Source organism: Mus musculus, chromosome 12 (assembly GCF_000001635.26).
Source record: "Mus musculus strain C57BL/6J chromosome 12, GRCm38.p6 C57BL/6J".
Lineage (NCBI taxonomy): Eukaryota > Metazoa > Chordata > Mammalia > Rodentia > Muridae > Mus > Mus musculus.
In genome coordinates, this window is record NC_000078.6 from 64,398,812 (window position 1) to 64,405,104 (window position 6,293).

At 39.2% G+C, this 6,293-nt stretch overlaps 1 long non-coding RNA gene across 2 annotated transcripts; it reads right to left on the reverse strand.

Moving 5' to 3' along the window:
- Window positions 1-872: 872 nt before the first annotated feature.
- Window positions 873-3,326, reverse strand: Gm30915. 2 transcript variants are annotated; one of them, XR_872786.2, is made up of 4 exons: window positions 3,260-3,325; window positions 2,307-2,385; window positions 2,020-2,134; window positions 873-1,002 (listed from the first exon to the last, which is right to left on the reverse strand). It is a non-coding gene; the product is annotated as a predicted gene, 30915 (long non-coding RNA). The 2 variants fall into 2 exon arrangements; XR_381633.1 differs by lacking the exon at window positions 2,307-2,385 and having other exon boundaries at window positions 922-1,002; window positions 3,260-3,326.
- Between the last annotated feature and the right edge of the window lie 2,967 nt (window positions 3,327-6,293).

Sequence of the window (6,293 nt, forward strand, 5' to 3'; positions counted from 1 at the left end):
CAGTCAATGGTGGTTCCTGCAGTTATTTACCATGTGAGCATATAAACAATGTTTGTTAATAATCTCTGACTGCAGAAATGTGGCTAGGGGAAGCTAATTGCTAGATTCATGATGATGACTCTCATATTGAATGCTAGAGACACTCTAGGGATGAAGTTTGAGGGAGGATTAGAAATAAACAGGGTAAGTCCACTTTGACGCCACAAATTTAGAAAATTTAACCAAAAGAATAGTAGGCTCAGAAACATTGATTAGAAACAGCCAAGCAGGTAAGATATGAGGTTGTTTTTGATGTGTAAATGTGACAAACAGAATACAACTCTACACCTCTGTAAGATTAGTAACCTCCAAGATTATGCTAAGTGTACCCACAGCAGTCTATTTGACTCATGCTACCACCTGCTGCCTGTTCCTGTGTTTTAACTCTGTAATGGCATTCCTCTGTATTATTATCTATCAGTATGTCTTGTCTCCCGAGTCTTAATAATGAGGAAACATTTACAAATCATCCAGTTTTAAGAAATTTGAAAAAAAGGAGTCCATATTCTCTGTTTCATGTACCTCAAAAAGATGCAACAAAATTATTTAAGGAATAATGAGAAAATATTGAATGGGCAGAGGTTGGGAAGTAAGTAATCCACCATTAAAATTTTAGAATTTTTTTTTTATGAAAGATTCCCATAAAAGCATCTGAAAGAAGCCGGGCGTGGTGATGCATGCCTTTAATCCCAGCACTCAGGAGGCAGAGGCAGGCAGATTTCTGAGTTTGAGGCCAGCCTGGTCTACAAAGTGAGTTCTAGGATAGCCAGGGCTATAAAAAGAAACCCTGTCTCAAAAAAAAAAAATCTGAAAGAAATTAAAGAGGAAATGTAAAAGTTTATTTTAATCAGCTCACCAAGATAGCATATAGCAATGAATGAAAAGCCTTAATAATTCTATGAAGTTCAAGGTGAAGAAAGCTTTAATATTTAGAAAGTGTTGCCATGGAGCAGAAAACGAATCCTGGAATACAAAATTGATTTTAGATAGATGTAAAATAGATGTATCCGTGCATGTAAAAATTCAAAGTTGCACTAGAGAGAGACAAGATGACTTTTTGTAAAGCTTTTAAATTCCAATCCCTGGAGTAAAATCTAACTGGAGCCTGAGATTTGGGGCAAGGTTTATCTTAGCATCTATAGTGCTACATTTCACATCCCCAGCACTATCTGTTCTATGATTACTCCTCTGCTCTCAGGAGATTTAATACAAACAAGACTTTACATGTGTTTTGTAGCTGCATGAATTAAGCCTCCTATATTTTAAACTGGTGAGAGGGTGGGGGGAGGGAAGGAGGCAGGGAGGGAGAGAAAGAGAGAGAGAGGAGAGACAGAGAGAAAGAGAGGAGAGAAAGAGTGAGAGAGAGAGAGAAAGGGAGAGAGAGAAGAGAGAGAGGAGAAGAGAGGGGGGAGAGAGAGGAGAGAGGGAGAGAGAGAGAGGAGAGAAAGAGGAGAGAGAGAGGAGAGAGAGGAGAGAGAGAAGAGAGAGGAGAGAGAGAAGGGGGAGAGAGAGGAGAAAGAGAGGAGAGAGAGGGAGAGAGAGAGGAGAGAGAGGGAGAGAGAGAGAAGGAGAGAGAGGAGAGAGAGAGAGAGAGAGAGAGGAGAGAGGGGGGAGAGAGAGGGAGAGAGAGGGGGGAGAGGGGGGAGAGAGAGGGAGAGAGAGGGGGGAGAGAGAGGAGAGAGGGAGAGAGAGAGGGAGAGAGAGAGGAGAGAGGGGGAGAGAGAGGGAGAGAGGGGGGAGAGAGAGGAGAGAGGGAGAGAGAGAGGGGTAGAGAGAGAGAGGAGATGCTTACTACAGTCTCTAGACACCTGGCAATGATTGCATTCTCACTTCCTTTATATAAGTTCAAAAATACCAAGAATAATGAACTTTACATAACATAAGCAATTACTTCCCTGATAAGAAAAAATTGCACTAGTCAGATAAGTGGAAGTAGTTGGTCAGCTTTTGTTCCATTACCACAAAAATTAAAATGCCTACCTTTAGGAGCATGATCTGCATAATGAACAAACTTATCATCCCACAGCAAGCATTGGCTTCTGGTTTAGGACCCAGCCTTTCCTGGACAACAGTGACCTTTTCTGTGCTTGGAAAACTATATAAGATATGAGAAGCAATTATAAGAAAATGGGAGTTATGCATATCCTTAGAGACAAAACATAAGCCCATACCCTTCCTTCTTAAAATCATCAATGATTCCATCCATTATTCTCTCTTCTGCCTACTAGCTGTATGTGACCCTGTAAAATATATAAGACATGGGTTACCTGGAGCAGAAATCCATGGTACAGCTCTCCTGAGGTTGTCATCATGACCATGTGGAACATCTCAGTAGTTCAGCTGTTCCTGCATCACCCATATTTCTAGTTCAGTTGTGGTGAAAGCTTCACATTCCACAGACACCTGACTCCTCAGTCCTTCTCTTCCTTCATCCTCACTATAAGTACATCCATTGATTCTGACTGTGTCTACAATTAATGCTCTGCTTTCACTGTGTGCTGGTGATCAAACCTGGTGCCCAGACCACTTGAACTCATGGCTTTACAATTAAGCTGTGACTAAAGTTTATAGGGAAGGAAAAATGCTTCAATCTTTCTACAAACCAGACCCACATTAACTTTCAAAATACTCCACCTGATATAATATGAATGTTTTCAAATAATCTAATCAAAAACCTGATACCCAGGGAAGACAAGGATGAGAGGATCAGCAAACCAAAACCTTGAACACATCTGTGTCATCTCTATTTCTTGAGCAAGTCAGAAGTAATTGGTATAACTCATCATAAAATAATGTTGCAAAACTCATTTGAATGCCCCCCATGACCCACTTCAGAATTCCACATCATAGTGATCCAGAATTCATAGCATGATCCAAAAAGTTACTATAATGAATAAAGAAACAAACCAAATATTAAGTAACAGTGAATAAGACTAATATCAAAATAATTGTCAGATAATTTAAATATATTAGGACTGTGCAGTCTAGATTAATCACATTTTCTAAATGAAATACGAAACATCATATGAAAGCTATAACCTTCAGGGATATTTACTTCAAAGACAAGTAATATAAATCAAGTATCTAAAACTGCAGAGTTTCTTAAAGTATCAATTTATGGGACATTAGTGAAGACTTTATGCAGTTTTGCAACAATCAGCAAAGTGGATAAAGGGAAATGACAATGAATAAGAGTAAAAAAAAAAAAAACACCACTTACCTCAACACAAATCTGTGGTCTCTGTAAATCCAAAGTAGAGAAATGAGTCAGAACGAAGAATGTAAAGAGACACTGTGTCCTGATTTTGAACGTGTCCTAAATGCGATACACTGCCCATCTCTGCTACCACGTGGCTGCTCTTACTTTACTGTGGGAAATAGCCCTATGAAAAGCAGTAATAGTCAGTCATCCTCCCAAGTACACAGAGAGTTTGCACTTCAGTTTCCCATGGGTTGCTGATCCCCTACTGCTGGCAGTGGTCACCTCACAAAATCCTGTTTCATAGACAATAGGAAGGCATAAGTTGCATCACCTATTTTGCAGAATATGCAGAGAATTTATAGGAGCAACTAGCAGAGGAAAATTAAGTAAAAGTTCCAAGTTGTATAAAGAACAGGTGGGTGCCAGAAAAATAAGTTTTGATCCATTAATAACTGAGAACAAAACATCACAGGTAAAATAGAAATCTTTGTTAAGCACCCCAGGCCAAAAGCAAGCTTATTTTTAAATACCATGCAAGTACATTTATGTCTGCTTTATGTGATCTGTTTTGTATGTAGATTCTTCTTGTTTTATGTCACATATTATTTACTCATTTATTCTGTACAAGTATGAAGCCTTTTACTAAACACTGTAATGGTACACATGGGTATCACAAAAATCATTAAGAAATGATGTTTTTTTGTGCCTTCACTGGCATCTGTGGCTTTTGCAATAAGAACATGGAGAAACCACAGGTAGTTTAATCTTCTAAAATAAGCCAGAGCAGACTTTGCACACTGATACCAATAGGATGATGTTGGAGAACTGAAATTGGTCTTTCTGGTCTACAAGATTTGAGAGCTTCCAGATGATCCTGCCACATCTTACACTAGACATAGGACGATGGCCAAACTCACAGCTCAGAAGGAGGATGTAAGAGATAATAAACGTTACAAAATGACCAGTGAGAAACAGTGGTCCTCACTTCAGAGTAAGAGAACTGGAGACTAGGAACAGTGACTGCAAAATCAACCCTTCCGATGTCAAAAGTCCGCCTAGAGAAAGGTACAAATGACTAGTGTTCCCCTGTGGAGCAAGGCTGTTTTACAGTTCCTGTCCTCTTTCCCCTATAGCTGGTACTTCAGAAAACTGCAGTCATTCCTGCTCATCTAGCATATTAACATCCTGAAGTCTCCACCCTCATGGGGATCAAGATTTCTGGATGATTGCTTCAAATATGTTGCAAATTGTCTACAACTTTTCAGTCCTGAGATAAACTACAAAGCACCCAGGCAGGCAGATTCAAGATGCTAGGCAAGGAGTACAGGGCCCTACTGATACCTCAGTGTTGTATTCTCAGTGTGCATCTAGCTAGAAATGGGCTGTCTTAGTTAGAGCTTCTACTGCTGTAAAGAGACACAATGACCATGGCACCTTATACAAAAGAAAATATTTAATTAGCACTGGCTTAGGGTTCGTAGATTTACTTCATTAACATCATGGTGGGAAGCATGGTGGTACAGAGGCAGACATGGTACTGGAGAAGGAGCTGAGAGTTTTATATTTGGATCAGTAGGCAGCAGAAAGTGAGAGTGAGCCATTGGGCCTGGCTTGAGCTCCTGAAGCCTCAGTGCCCTTCAGTAAGGCCACACCTACTCCAACAAAGTCATACCTCCTAATCCTTTCAAATAATGTCCAATCCCTATGAGTCTATGGGGCTAATTTTATTGAAACCATCACAAACGCATGGACCATAATTATTTCTTACAAACTGCTATGGGATGCTGATGTGGGCTTTAACAATAAACGCTAAATAATTCTGACACTAGTCCTCATATAAGGTATCAACCACTTTTATTACACAATCTATGTTTCTAGATTTGCTTAGACAGATTCTTGTTTAGAATACAACTGCTTTCCCATTTGGCTCCTAAGGGTAGTACATAAAAACTGTCAGATGTGTGTTATCTCCTTAAATCTTTGTCATGAACACTCAGAGGAAGAAATTGTTACCTCCCATGCTTGAATTTAAGTTGACTGATAGTACTTTTTGTCTTTGATTGTTCCCACTGTTGTTTCTTCTGGAAGTTTCCTGAAAGAACCAAGCCCAGAGTCCCTGCTGCTACTTAATGCTGAGAAATGTGAGTGATGTATTCACTACAACACAAAGGTAGAAGTGTCACTGCCAGACAAAAGTCTTTTCTACCTAATAACTAAAAACAATACATTCACATGCTTGCCTCTGAAACTCAAGTTCCAACACAATTAGACATGAAAAATTTAAAGAAAGAAGAATGTGCACATAAACTTCTACACTCTCACTTAATTTTGCATCAGAGGGCAGTCTGTAGAGGGTAACTTTCAGGTCCTTTTCTCTCCTGGTTGTACCTGTGGTCACACAATGTACACATATCTGTCTTACCAGCATACCCTCTGCTTTTCCAGATTTCCCTTCTCTTCAGCCTAATCAAGTACAATAATTTGTGAAGGTTGGAGTACTTTCTATTATAAACAAAACTTTCTGTTTTATAGTTCTCTTTCCTTGGCAATTTACATATTAAAAACCCCACAAAGCTTGGATAAAGTGAATGTACCTAAGGTCACACAGACTGTAGTTAGCAAGTCAATTTGAATAGAAACCCATGTGACAATGACCTATTAATTCTACCTCTCTCACATGTTTAGGCCAGAGGTCCTCAACCTGTGGGTCGTGATCCTTTGGGGGTTGAGCAATCCTTTCACAGAGTCTTGACTAAGACCGTGGAGAAACACAGATATTTGTATTAGGATTCATAATTGTAGCAAAATTACAGTTATGAAATAGCAACAAAAATAATGTTATAGTTTGGGGCTCACCACAGTGTGAGGAATTGTACTAAAAAAAATCACAACATCCATAAGGTTGAGAACCACCGGTTAAGGGAACTAAGTGAGAAATTATATGTGAAGAAATTAAAGGTGACAGTAAATGAATATGTATCTACACAGAAATAAATGTTTCATAAAATAAAGCATAAAACAGGGTATGATAGATAAGATCTCACTCTCCACT